This window comes from Gopherus flavomarginatus, chromosome 3, assembly GCF_025201925.1.
Source record: "Gopherus flavomarginatus isolate rGopFla2 chromosome 3, rGopFla2.mat.asm, whole genome shotgun sequence".
Taxonomy (NCBI): Eukaryota; Metazoa; Chordata; order Testudines; family Testudinidae; genus Gopherus; species Gopherus flavomarginatus.
In genome coordinates, this window is record NC_066619.1 from 201124262 (window position 1) to 201138797 (window position 14536).

Genomic DNA, 14536 nt, shown 5'->3' on the forward strand with positions numbered 1-14536 from the left:
CAAAGCTCCTTTATTTGTATTAGTAAACTGTTGGTTTACTAAAAAGCCTGTCTAACCCTAAGAAACACAGATATCCATGAAGATCCTCCTGTCCATTTGACATGTATTTTTGAATGTATTTTGAGATTTAAAATCTTGTATTTGAGCAACAATTTGTTCTCTGGTAGAACACCAACAGAAAATATTTGTGTCAATTATTCTGTGTAACGAATGCACAGTGGAAATGTGTTTCCTTCCCCCATTTCTGCATGGGTTTGCATTTGATTCTATCTTGCTGCAAAAAGCAGAAAAGAGTCCTGTGGCACCTTATAGACTAACAGAAGTATTGGAGCATAAGCTTTTGTAGGTGAATACCCACTTCGTCAGACGCATGTCAGATGCTGCAGTTCGTCAGTAAAACTGATTACATGACACTTATTTCCGCATCCAACTCACCTTCAGTTTACATGTGCTCAGCTCTGATTCTCACAGCCCTGCAGCACATCATCCGTTAAATTTCTGCTATACTTTGCTCTCCATTTGATCACACCCCACCCTGCTCAGTTTGCTAGCTAGAATCAAATGTAATGTCTCAAACCGGAGCCACAAAAGCAGCCGCTCATACACACAAAGAAGGGCTTGCTCATTCCATCCTTAAAATTTCCCAGGTAACCACCTTACCTGTGGCTATTCAGGGACAGGCAGAGTTTCCCACTTAGTCTACTTGCCATCTGTTGCTGGAATCCCAGTTTCCCTGCCATTTATGCAGCCATTTAACAGGAATATACTGACAGGACATTCCAAGTTGGTAAAACATGAACATGAATGTGCCAGCAACCACGGAGAAAGAGAGTCAAAGAACATGTAAACAACAGCACCAGAGCTTTCCTCCAGAGCCCACTTCTGATTGGCAGATTTTTCATGGCCAGTCCCCACAACTGGAATGCTGTCATTCAGGAAGTTAATCCAAATCCCTTCTCTCTTTCATTCTTTGTTGAAACAGGAAATGATACAGTTGTTTTTAAACATATTTTATTTACTGCTTAAAATAGAGAAAGAACATCATCCACCATACTTCTAGACTGAGCTTTATTTAAAAAAAAAAATTAAAAAAATAAACACACACCATCAAGGGAATGTACTACTTCTAAGTAGCAGAAAAAAAACAAACAAAAAAAAAACAACACCTGCACTTCTTGAGGTTATAGGCTCACTAAGAAGTAAATAAGCTCTGTTTAACATCATTTGCAGCAAACGACTCGGTCACAAAGGTTTTAATTTCAAAAGTGGCTTTACCCTAGTTTCCAGTTTTGTTTCTATAATTTTGCAATCCTGGGCAGAATTTTACTGTTACAAATAACCGCAGGCTCAACTGATGCCATTTAGATCTCTAGCTATCAGATTTGTGGGCACAGAATAGAAAGCTAATTCTAAACAATTCTGAACAAAATGAAGCCCTGATGTTTGTGCTGTCCCCTGCTGGTCAATCCCTTGCTCAGAAAGGACAGCATACAGGATTGAGGCCCCAAAAATATGATATATTTTATAGAAAATATGCCATGTAAGATAACATAAAAAGTCATGATTTGCTGAAACCCACTGTTCTGTCCAAATATGTATATCGTTAATGTGTATGAAGTTATGAGATTTTGCTGTATGGTTGTTACTGAAATATGTTATAAGTTTGAGAGTCTCTACTGTTAGTTCCCCAGTGACGACAAGAATGGTGATGAACCCCAAGAGGGTGTTAAGCAACCATTAATCAGCTGGGGAGTTGTAAACAAGGGATTTACAATGCTATAAGAGGGCTACACAAGCATAACATAATGGGGGATTGCTCTACATTGTGAGTCAGCAAAGCCCCCCCATGACATGTATCAAGCAGAGTGCCCCAAGGGTCGGTCCTGGGGCCGACTCTGTTCAATATCTTCAGCAATGATCTGGAGGATAGTGTGGACTGCACCCTCAGCAAGTTTGCAGATGACACTAAACTGGGAGGAGTGGTATATACGGTGGAGGGGAGGGATAGGATACAGAGGGACCTAGACAAATTAGAGAACTGGGCCAAAAGAAATCTGAGGAGGTTCAACAAGGACAAATGTAGAGTCCTGCACTTAAGGCAGAAGAATCCCATGCATTGCTACAGACTAGGGACTGAATGACTAGGCAGCAGTTCTGCAGAAAAGGACCTAAGGGTTACAGTGGATTAGAAGCTGGATGTGAGTCAGTGTGCCCTTGTTGCAAAGAAGGCTAACGGCATTTTGGGCTGTATAAGTTGGGGGCACTGCCAGCAGATCGAGGAATGTGATCATTCCCCTCTATTCGACATTGGTGAGGCCTCATCTGGAGTACTATGTCCAGTTTTGGGCCCCACACTACAAGGAGGATGTGGAAAAATTGGAAGGAGTCCAGCAGAGGACAACAAAAAAGATTGAGGGGCTGCAGCACATGACTTATGAGGAGAGGCTGAGGGGAACTGGGATTATTTAGTCTGCAGAAGAGAAGAATGAGGAGGGATTTGATAACTGCTTACAACTACTTGAAAGGGGGTTCCAAAGAGGATGGACTAGACTGTTCTCAGTGGTACCAGATGACAGGACAAGGAGTAATGGTCTCAAGTTGCAGTGGGGGAGGTTTAGGTTGGATATTAGGAAAAACTTATTCACTAGGAGGGTGGTGAAGCACTGGAATGGGTTACCTAGGAGGTGGTGGTGGAATCTCCTTCCTTAGACGTTTTTAAGGTCAGGCTTGACAAAGCCCTGGCTGAGATGATTTAGTTGGGAATTGGTCCTGCTTTGATCAGGGGGTTAGACTAGATGATCTCCTGAGGTCCCTTACAACCCTGATATTCTATGATTCTATGTCTGGGCTAGTGTTTTTCAGGCACATGGACTGAGGACATAAAATAGAAGGTAGTGGCATCATACCTTTGCCCTTCTCCTCTCTCACCTATGCTGTAAGCAACAAGAATGCTGGGAAGACAAAAGACTCGAATTGAGGAGAATGATCCCAGGCTTAAAGGGGAAGCCTGTGTATTAAGCAGGGTGGATTAAAATCAATGATTTAAAATTTAAAAAATTGAATTTTTTTATTTAAATCAGATTTTTTTCGATAAAATGCTTTCAGGGAAAAAATCTGTCTAAAGATAGTTTTAATTAAGATATCTCATCATGGAATAGGGATTATAAATACTAATTCTATAGTATGAGACAATATATTCATGAAACGTTTAAGAAAACATTTGTAAATGAGTTCCAATAGTTCATGGATTAGGGACCCAATCTTATGATGTTCCAGAGACTTCTGTATAGATTATTTAGATTAATCTTTCTATCTACCCAATGGGACTCAGTGCTCAGTCTAGAAGATATCAACAGAGATACTTAGTTTTACAGTTCTCAAACTATGGATTTGTGTCTCCAGAGATAACATGTTTGATAACAGCAAAAATGTATTTAAAAATAAACAAACAAAATATAGAGGTGGAAAATAACAGTCATAAGCCCTGTTGTCCCGCTGCAGATTTGTGTACACAGAGTCAATCCCTTACCTCTCTCTAAAAGTGCAAAGTTTCAAAAAGTTCAATGAATAGAAGATTGTTGGGGGCGGAATGGATCTGGACAAGGAGAAGTCTGGAGATAAATGTGAGCAGGGAGGGACAGGCAGTAGAAACAAAAGTTAAACTGTTGGAGCAGCATGTTCCAGAAGTCTTGAGGTCTTTCTGCATGTAGCCTTCATTGATCTGAGATCTACCATACCGTTCTCTCACTAGAAGGGAAAACCTATAATGGCAGCAGGCTGTAAGAGACAGGGGCGGCTCCAGGCACCAGCGCACCAAGCACATGCCTGGGGTGGCAAGCTGTGGGGGGCGGCCTGCTGATCGCCGTGAGGGTGGCAGTCAGGCTTCCTTTGGCAGCATACCTGTGGGAGGTCCACCGGTCCCGTGGCTTTGACGGCAGGTACGCCAAAGGCGCGGGACCAGCGGATCTCCCACAGGCATGCCGCTGAAGGCAGCCTGACTGCCATGCTTGGGGCGGCAAAATACATAGAGCCGCCCCTGGTAAGAGAGACCCAGTTTGGGAATATTTTAATGAAGTTCCTCTACCTGTGGGTAAGACAGGCATGCGTGCAAAATGCAAACAGTACAACAAAGAAATGCAAGGCCTGGTTGCCCAAATGAAACAACATCATGAGACGTGTTCCTTCTCAGGAGGACGCTGCATTGAAGATGATGAAAAGAACACGTCTGATGCAGGATCTTCAGGTTGGTAAACTTTTTCATTTCATACTTCTTTCTTAAGGGCTGCCTGTCTTCCTTCTGGACTATTCTTGAAATCTCATGTTTGAGCAAAAAATATAGTTGTTACTCTACGGTACTATTATTTTAGATGCAGTTGTGATAAAAAAAATAAATAACTGAAATAGGCTGATCTTCCTTTTACAGTTTCATCTTTAAAGTAGTACTGAGTGTCAGTGAATGCAATGAGTAATACTAAATGAGCAGTATGGTAATAATAATTAAATAACTGCATTGACTTATTTTGTTTAGGAGAATCTATGCTCAACACACAGGATTCTGAAGACTATCCACCTTCAAGATCACCATCATTTTCTATAGTTTCAAAGTTATCTGCCAATAGTAGTGTTTCAGTCATATCATGTGTTACACAGCCACAATATATCACCTGTAGCAAGAAGGAGGGGAAAAATCTCCATCATCTAGAAACAACTATAAGTAAGTATGTGATAACCAGCAGATTACAAAAAGAGGTAACTGATGAAAAAATTGAGAGTTTGTTGCATAAACAAACTGGGCCTTTCCGTATGATTGAGAACCCACACTTCATTAACATGGTTCAGTCCATCCAACAGAGCAGGTGTCACAGGAAAATTGCTGGATAGAGTGTATGAAAGAAATTGAGCAGTGTACAAAAGGTCTAGAGGGTGAAATTATTAACCTGAGTCTTGATGGGTGGAGCAATGCCCACAATGATCTTGTTGTATGTGCCTGTGTGACAACAGAAGAAGGGAATGTCTTCCTTCCAGAAACAATTGATACATCAGGAAATGTACACAGCAGCATACTTTCAAGAAGTAGCAGTAAAAGCTATAACAAACTGTAAAAAAAAAAAATTAAAAAATTCAAATATCTAGTACGCAACTTGGTCACAGACAATGCTGCAAATGTATCCAAGATGAGAAGAAATTATTTAGAAGAGAGTCCCAAGCTAATAACATACGGTTGCAGTGCTCACTCGATGCACCTCCTAGCCAAAGACTTCAGTGTTCCAGAAATAAAGGCAAATGTTGAAATTGCAAAATGTTCTGTAACAACCACTTTGCAGCAGCTGCTCTGAAAAAAGTGGGAGGAACCAAGCTATCTCTCCCACAAGACATGCAATGGAACTCAGTAGTGGACTGTTTTGAGCACTATATCAAGAACTGGCCTAATCTGATGACAGTGTGTGAACAAAATCATGAAAAAATAGATGGCACTGTCACAGCCAAATAGGATGATCAGACAGCAAGCGTGAAAAATTGGGACACGGGGTGGGCGGTAATAGGACCCTATATAAGAAAGACCCAAAAATCGGGACTGTCCCTATAAAATCAGGACATCTGGTCACCCTACAGCCAAAATTCTCAACATTGGGCTTAAGAGAAATGTTGAACACATGCTGACTACCCTGAAGCCTATTTCTGTAGCCTTGAACAAAATGCAGAGAAATAGCTGTTCTATTGCTGACGCTGTTGAAATTTTGAATGAACTGAGTGAGATCTTAAAAAGAGAAATATGCAATGACAGAGTTAAATTACAAGCATTAACAAAAATGAGTGGGACAAGCATTATCTACAGCTCATTTTCTTGCAAATACTCTCAATACTTGGTACCAGGGTAAACCTTAACTGCTGAAGAAGAGGAGTTGGCTATGACATGGACATCCAGCAATTATCACTCTATAATAAAAGTGCCAACTATAATAAAGTTCAGAGCTAAGGGTGAACCGTTCAAGAAATAGATATTTGCTGATGATGTTTTAAAGAAAGTCACACCAGTGAACTTAAGTACTTGAATTCAGAGACTGTTGAAGTGATAATCTCACTTTTAACAGCAGTAACGTCTTCTGCCGGTGTAGAAAGAATATTTTCTTCCTTTGGACTAATTCATTCCAAACTGAGAAATCGTTTGGGACCTGAAAAGTAGGAAAGCTTGTTTTTCTTTTCCAGATTATGGACAAACATGAAAATGAAGGTGAAGACAACTGCGTTAGCTGCATAAGCCAATATTTTAAGTTTCTCATGTTGACCTGGCTGACATCATCGATTTAATTTTTGTTGTTTTTTTTTTTAATATTTCATTTAACTATTTTAGTTAAAAACAATTTAAACTAAAACAAACCTGATTTTAAAAAACTTGAATGTTTAACTAAATTCAAAAATTCATTTGCTTGTTTTGTTAAAATATTATGTTTGCTATTGAAGAAAAAAATCCAGAATACATAATGTTGTTTTAGTTAAATAAAACAAATTAGATGTCTGTCTGGTGATGTTCTTCTCCTAATACAGCATAGCAAGAAAATCCTCCAAATATTAATAACCTGTTGAATTGGAGATAGTTCTCCTCTAAATGACTTGATAAAAATCTGCTTCACTTACATTTGGCAAATGAAATAACCAATCATTCATTTTCTATATAGCTGTAAAACTAATCTGAAAAGTTTTCAAATAAATCACTTTAAAAATGTATAGCGTGTACCTTCTAAAAATGAAACCTACATCTCTGAGTTGTGAAGAATATGTATTAAGGTTATAACAACCATCAAGAATCCATGATTAAATCGAGACTTCCTGACTAGTGATTTAAATCAAATCCACCCTGGTATTAAGAACTGTAACCTTCCTGCAACATATAGTGGGATGATAAAAACTGCTTGATCAGATACTGCCTAGTGTAATAAGGTTTAAGATTTAGACTATGCACTTACCTTTTATTTTCTTTGGTAACTATCTTTGTCCTTTTGTGCCTCCCACTTACAATCAAATCTGCCTGTGTGTAGTTAATAAATCTATTTTACATTTTACCTAAAACAGTGTTTTGGCTGAAGTGCCTGGGAGATCTGCTGGGAGCTTGGGAGATTTGCAGGTGCCTTTCTCTGTGTGATTCGCGAGTGGCTCAGGGAGCATTCAATTACTCCTGGAGGAAATCTGCATCACTGCGCATGCGCAGAATTCATGTCCCTCACAGATTTCTTTGCTCTTGTGGCTCCCCTTTGCTTCCCTGTCACAAGTAATTTTTCAAAAGGGAAGCCACAAGAGCAGTCCTGCACCCCTCCCTGGCAGGGCAGGCAAATGCTCTGGATGCCTGAATCTGTCTGTAGAGAAGTAAATCACCACTGCGGGGGAAGGATGGGCACTTGTGAATGTATGAGGTACACACACTTTCCCTCTCACTCATTATTGCGGCATCCTCGGCATGGAGGGGCATGGCTTTGGGGTGTTTCTGAGAAGATAGGAGTGGGGCAGGCTCTGTCCCCTCAGGCAGAGCAGAATGTAGCAGCCTGCCTGCTTAGTGAATTGTTCCAATTTTCTTTCTGAATTCCCCCAGGAGTATAAAACAGGTGTAAAAGTTTTAAGGCTCCTTATGTTGCCAGAGTGGTGTAAAGGACAGTATAACCTTATAAATACTATCGTGCTTTAGTGATCAGAACTGATTTTCTCCACACCAAAGAAATAATTTGTTTGTCCTATAGTTAGGGCCCTACCAACTTCACGGCCATGCAAAATATGTCATGGGCCATGAAATAAGCTCTTCCCTGTGAAATCTGATCTCCTCAAAATCAACCAGGCTGGGGAGGGACAGGACTTGTCCTTCCCTTGCATGGCTGTTATCAGACAGAGATTCGACCCACCTCCAAAGGCAGTGCAGAAGTGAGGGTATACCATCCGTGCTTCTGTGCTACAGTAGCCCCAGAGTTGGGATCCAGGCTGCCACTCCCTGTGGCTCTTACTGGGGCTGTGGGCTTCTGCCCCCTACCCACAGCTCCTTCCTCCTCCTCCTCCCGCTTCTGCCTGGACTCAGGATGCCCAAGTTCCGGGACTGCTGCCACCATCTCTCCCCCTCCCCTGTGGCTCCTGCCTGGACTTGGGGCTTAAGCCCCTGTGGCTCCTACCGGCGCTCAGGGCACCTGAGCTCGGGGTGTCAGTCCCCACAGCACCTGCTGGGGCTCGGGGCTTCCACCATGTAGCTCCTGCCAGGGCTGAAGCACCCATTTTTCAAATTGTCCAGTGTCCCTGGGCATGAACCCATGCCCATGGGCCCATGCATTAATCCATCACTGGTCCTGACTAGCAGCTAGAAGCCCTGCTTGGGGTGCTCCCAGCAGCACTAGGGAGACTGGACCTATCTCCACTTCTCGAAGCCTTCACCAGCTGCAGGAAACTCCACAGCAGCTGCTTTCAGAACTGGGCTCTGAAGGCAGCATAGAGGTGAGTATGCCAATCCTGCAACCTCCCTACACAGCTTTGGGACCCCCTCACAATCCCATTTTGGACCAGGACCCCCATGGTTACAACAGCGTGAAATTTCAGATGTACATCTAAAATCATGAAATTGATCAAAGTGAACCATGAATTTGATAGGGCCCTACCTATAGTGCTTAGGAGACATGATACCCTATATCTTGTTAGAAAGCTATTAGTCGTTTCTAAGTCCCAGAAGCCAAAAAATAATAGAAAATTAGGTAGAATGGGGTCTACATTCAAAGCACAGGGGATTTATAAAGGTGTGATAATGGAAATTACCTTCCAAAAAGAACACCTATGTACATATAAAACTTGTACTACTTTAATAGGATAGTTCAGATGCATTTTTACCAGTACAGCTTATTCCCTTACAGAAAGGCTAATAAGCTATAACTGTGTCCACATTAGGAGTTACACCAGTATAACTCTTTCGGTAAAACAAAAACGGGCGGGGGGGGGAAACCACACTGTGCTAACCAAAAGAGTTTCTATAGTTTTTGTATTAGTGTAACCCTTTTAGTGTGGTATGATTTTTTTGTTTTTTGTTTTTGTTTTACCAAACAAGTTACATCAGTACAAAGACTATAGAATCATAGAAATGTAGGGCTGGAAGAGGCCTCAAGAAGCCATCAAGTCCAGCGCCCCATGTTGAGGCAGGACCAGGTAAACTAAGACCATACCTAACAGGTGTTTGTCCATTCTGTTTTGAAAAACCTTCAGTCATGGCGATTTCACAACCTCTCGTGGAAGGCTATTCCAGAGCTTAACTACCCTGATAGAAAGTTTTTCTTAATGTCTAACCTAAATCTCCCTTGTTGCAGATTAATCACATTACTTCTTGTTTTATCTTCAGTGGACAGGGAGACAATTGATCCTCGTCCTCCTTCTAATAGCCCTTCACAAATCTGAAGACTGTTATCAGGTCCCCCCACGCCCGTCTTCTTTTCTCAAGACCTAATATGCCCAGTTTTTTTAAACTTTACTCATAAAAGTAAAGTTTTCTAAATCTTTTATCATTTTTGTTGCTCTCTGGACTCTCTCCATATCTTTGCTAAAGTGGAGTGACTCGAACTGGACACAGTACTTCAGCTGAGGCCTTCATCCATGCTGAGTACAGAGTGACAACTACCTCCAGGGCCATGCATACATCACTCCTGTTAATATACCCCAGAATTTTATTAGCCTTTTTTGCAACTGCCTCACATTACTGACTCATATTCAATTTGTGATCCACTAAAATCCCCCAGATCCTTTTCAATAGTTCACCACTAACCAGTTATTCACCAATTTGCGGTTGTGGATTTGATTTTCCTTCTTTAGATGTAGTGCTTAACACTTACCTTTATAGAATTTCATCTCGTTGCATTCAGACCAGTTCTCTACTTTGTCAAGGTCATTTTGAATGCTACCTGGCTTCCAAAGTGCTAGCTATCCCTCCCAGCTTGGTGCCATCTGCAAATTTTATAAGCATACTCTCCATTCCAAGTCATGAATGAAAATACTGAATAGTACTGACTCTAGACTAACCCCACTTCAATAGAAACGCTCTCTCAGTTTAACAAGTGAAGCATTGATGATTACTACTTGAGAAGGGTTTTCCAACCAGTTGTACACCCACCTTATAGCAGTGGTTTTCAAACTTTTTTTTCTGGCAATCCAGTTGAAGAAAATTGTTGATGCCCGCCAACGGAACTGGAGATGAGGGGTTTGGCGTGTGGGAGGGGCTCAGGGCTGGGGCAGAAGGTTGAGGTGAGGGCTGTGGCCAGGAATGAGGGGTTCAGAGTGTGGGAGGGGGCTCTGGGCTGGGGCAGGAGGTTTGGGGTGCAGGATGGGGTCAGGGCTCTGGGTTGGAGGTGCAGCCTCTGGGCTGGGACCAGGGATGAGGGGCATGGGGTGCAGGAGAGGGCTTCAGGTTTGGGCAGCCAGCCAGGAGGGAGCTCCAGGTTTGGTGGGGGGGGCTCAGGGCTGAGGCCCCCTGCATAGCAGCTGGACCTGCTGTTGGCCATTTCCAGGGTGCTGCACAGTGTCAGAAGAGGTAGGGACTAGCCTGCCTTAGCCGGGCAGCACCACTGACGGGACTTTTAGCAGCCAGGTCTGACCACAGCCACCATGACGCAGTGTCTTGCATTGCGCGACCCAGTACTGAGTCACAGCCTGCAGTTTGAAAACCACTGCCTTATAGCAGTTTAATCTAGACCACATTTCCCTAATTTCTTACGAGAATGTCATGTGAGACTGTGTCAAAAACTTGACTAAAATCAAGATGTACCATGTCTACTGCTTCCCCTCTATTCACCAGGCCAGTAATCCCGTCAATGTGCAGACAAAGCCGTGAGTGGGCACTACCAATCGATTGTGATCTCAGCAGTGACTCCGGTTTTACACTGGTATACATGAGTGCAGAAACTGGCCCTACCTCTCTTTAAGAAATAAAATCTAATATACGATTCATGAGTAAAGCATTTGATAATTCTTTTCGTCTTTGATAATTCTTTTCGTCTTTGGAGTTTACAGTCAATTTGATGACACTATGTTGTTTGTCTGTCTGCAATACGCTAACATTGAATGCCACATCCAATCCAATAAATTCCAAAATTTCAGGGAATGTTTTAGGCATCTATGGCCAGAATTCTTTTGATTTTTGGGGAAATCAGAAAATTAAAATGGGCAAAATGGGGCACACATGAAGCCCATGCCAGCTTTTTAGCACAGCCACAGCTTCAAGTTCTTTAGCACAGCCACAGCCTCTGCAATTGTCTATGGATCAAAGAACTGGTTGATGGCATTAATTAACACCTTCCAACATAACTATACCCCTGCTCATCTCCGCTAATCCTCCCAATAATGTAAATATTCATATGCTGAATTATTTGTTTCCCAGACAGAAAGATGAATAATAATGGGGGGCAGCAGGGGAGAGGAAAACGGCAGCCAATAGGGGTATGTATGCACACAACCCAGGCAAGTAATTGGGGGAAATGAGGCACACAAAAGCCCTCTGATCATTGCAACTCCAGTGGGGGATGGGAACCTAAGGAGGCACTGAGGGATGCAAGGAATCCCTGGCATGTGCAATAAACTCATTCTTCTCTGTATTTCTTCTTGTGTTTTACAGAGATGGTATCTTCTATAGGTCAGGTTTTAACAAGTTTTGCTGATTTTTGTCTACTGTCCTCCCTCCAACCTTCAAATTTCTCACAAAATAAGGCCCTGTGCACTTCTTTTTGTCATATATATTTCTTGTGTGTGAGAGGATAATTTTTCTGGAAAAACACAAGGTGAACTGGAGAAATAGTTTCTGGCATGGGTTTAAAACTGGAGGAGAGGAAGTTACGTTTTTAATTCTTTAACGTTACTTTGTGACACATCAAAACTTCTAATTTGCTTCATTTCAATAAGAGCTAGGGATCTTCAGGTGTTCCTAAGAGATTTTCAGGAGTTCATAGTCCCATTTTCAAAAACAAGTCAGGCACTTAGGTGCTTAAATCCCATTGATTTTCAATGAGATTTAGGCTCCTAAATCACTTAGGAGCTTTTGAAAATGTTCACCCTTGTGTATAGAATTATGTTTTGAAGCATTTATTGTTGGAGTTACCCATTTCAGAAATAGAAAATGTATAATGTGAAAGCTTCATCAGGCTTCTGAGAACTTTGTAAAGCTTTTTAAAGATCAGATCAATTTTTTGTAAAGTTGCTTTGAAGTTTCTATATCTTGATAGATTCCCACAGTGCTTTATAAGCTACTCCTGAGGATGACTAAAGTGATTTATGCTGTTTTGATACCTCATAAAAGCAGAGATTTCATCTTTCAAATACAATAATGTGTATCAAAGCTAGGGTGACACTTCAAGAAAATGAAGGATTACCCTATGAAATGTACATAAAGCTTGTTTTTAAGCGACACTACCACCCAATGTTTTATTCAGAGTACAAAATCATACATTTGTAAAAACATGTGAGATTCTTTGTATTGGTATTACCTGAAAGCACATTTTTAATATGATCAGATGCTTCTTGGTAGCATATCACCAGGCATGGGCAACCTTAAATCTGGGAGTTCTAACTTTCAAGTGCTTCACTTTGCAACTTTAATAACATTCTTTTAAAAGTGTGTGTGTGTGTATAATGTAATTCCTTAGGGTTTTAAAAAAGAAAAACAGTAAAAACAAACTCTACTCTAGCAACCTCCCCATCATGCATCACCACTAGGATTTGAGTTCTGAACCTTCAGTCCAGCTCAGGGTACAGGGCTAAGTACGTTTGCTGGCAGCAGGAACAGACTATTATTCAAAGGGAGAAACAGGCTGCTGGGGCTATATGCTGGGTCTAGGGCAGGGGTGGGCAAACTACGGCCCGGGGGCTGCCTCTGGTCCTTTAGATGTTTCAATCCAGCCCTCGAGCTCCTGCCAGGGCGCGAGGTCTGGGGCTTGCCCCGCTCTGCGTGTGCTGTGGCTCCAAGTGACTCCCAGAAGCAGCGACATGTCCCTCCTCTGGCTCCTACGAGTAGGGGCAGCCAGGGGCTCTGCACTGTGCCCCAAGCACCGCCCCCACAGCTCCCATTGGCTGGGAACCATAGCCAATGGAAGCTGCAGGGGCGATGCCTGCGAATGGGGCAGCGCACTGAACCACCTGGAAGCACCTCTGCATAGCAGCCGGGAGGGGGTGGGGGGCAGGACATACCACTGCTTCCGGGAGCTGCTTGAGGTGAGCATCACACAGAGCCTGAACCCCAATCCCCTCCTGTGCCCCAACCCCCTGCCCCAGGCCTGATCCCCTCCCACCCTCCGAACCCCTTGGTCCCAGCATCCCCAACCCCTCATCCTCAGCCCCACTCCAGAGTCTGCACCCCCAGATGAAGCCTGCACCTGCTCTCACACCCCAACTCCAAATTTCATGAGCATTCATGGCCAGCCATACAATTTCCATATCCAGATATGGCCCTCAGGCCAAAAAGTTTGCCCACACCTGGTCTAGGGTGTGGTATGGCAAGCCTAGGCTGTTTGGCTGTTTCTCTCTCTCTTTTTCCCCTTCAGGAGATAGAAAGAGCTCCTTCCCCATATGGTGCCCCTAGAGAATAGGGTAGGGGCCAGTGGGCCCATGTGCTGCGTCTAAAGGGGTTGTTTGTGTGGAGGCTGGCCTAGTCTCTCTCACCTTATCCTGGAAAGGCTGCCTAGTCCCCAGGGTTTGCAGCATTGCTCATAGTGTGGGCCCACCCTTATATCAGAATGTTCAATTATCTGACAATACAAAAGGTACAGAAAGGAAATAGTGATTTTCAAAAGTTTACATCTAAGCCAAACCGGAGCAGAATTTCATAGGCACTTCTCTTGACACAGTGCTTTCTAACTCTTAAATTCCAAAAGCCAGATGCAAACACTGATGCGTTAGAGATTCTCAAATATCTTTTCTGATGCAAAGTGTTAGGCAACCTAAATATAGGATTTTGGTACCAACTCCCGCTATAATATACATAATATGTTGCCAGGTATGTGCCTTCACCTGTGCTATGCACCTGCTGCAAGAACTGTGCTGCGAATTACACAATAGATACCCCCCCGTACATAGGTACAGAATAAGTGCTGTGTGTGGATTCCTTTTATTGGTTTACTCTGGCAAAGTTTATTAGTGTGGACACAATAAAAAAGCTTTAGGAAGAAAATGGTACTAGAAACACTAAGCTGCGATGCTTAACCTTGAAATGATGCAATATTGTAATGTAGACAGAACTGATCTGCAGCTAGTGTGACCAGACGTCCTGATTTTATAGGGACAGTCCCGATTTTGGGGTCTTTTTCTTATATAGGCTCCTATTACCCCCCACTACCTGCTGTCCCAATTTTTCACACTTGCTGTCTTGTCACTCTATCTGCAGCTCTGTCATTTTAGGAGTTATTGCCATTCATGGACAGAGTGCTAAACCCAAGCAAGGTGCTGGGCATGAGACAGGTTCAAACTTTCATTGTTTCCTCTTTCTATTTACACCATATGAAGAAGAACAATGAGGAGTCTGGTGGCACCTTAAAGACTAACAGAT

General features: G+C 42.6%; 1 protein-coding gene across 8 annotated transcripts in view; it reads right to left on the reverse strand.

Moving 5' to 3' along the window:
- Window positions 1-14536, reverse strand: part of SH3D19 (SH3 domain containing 19) — a 169272-nt gene that overhangs the window by 100722 nt on the left and 54014 nt on the right. For 2 of the 8 annotated variants that reach the window (XM_050946253.1, XM_050946254.1), the window contains exon 1: window positions 661-809. The exons of the other annotated variants lie outside the window; for them this stretch is intronic. The gene's annotated coding sequence lies outside the window, so the exon portion shown is untranslated. Of the gene's footprint in view, window positions 1-660; window positions 810-14536 lie in introns of those variants that run through there. 8 annotated transcript variants of the gene reach the window in all.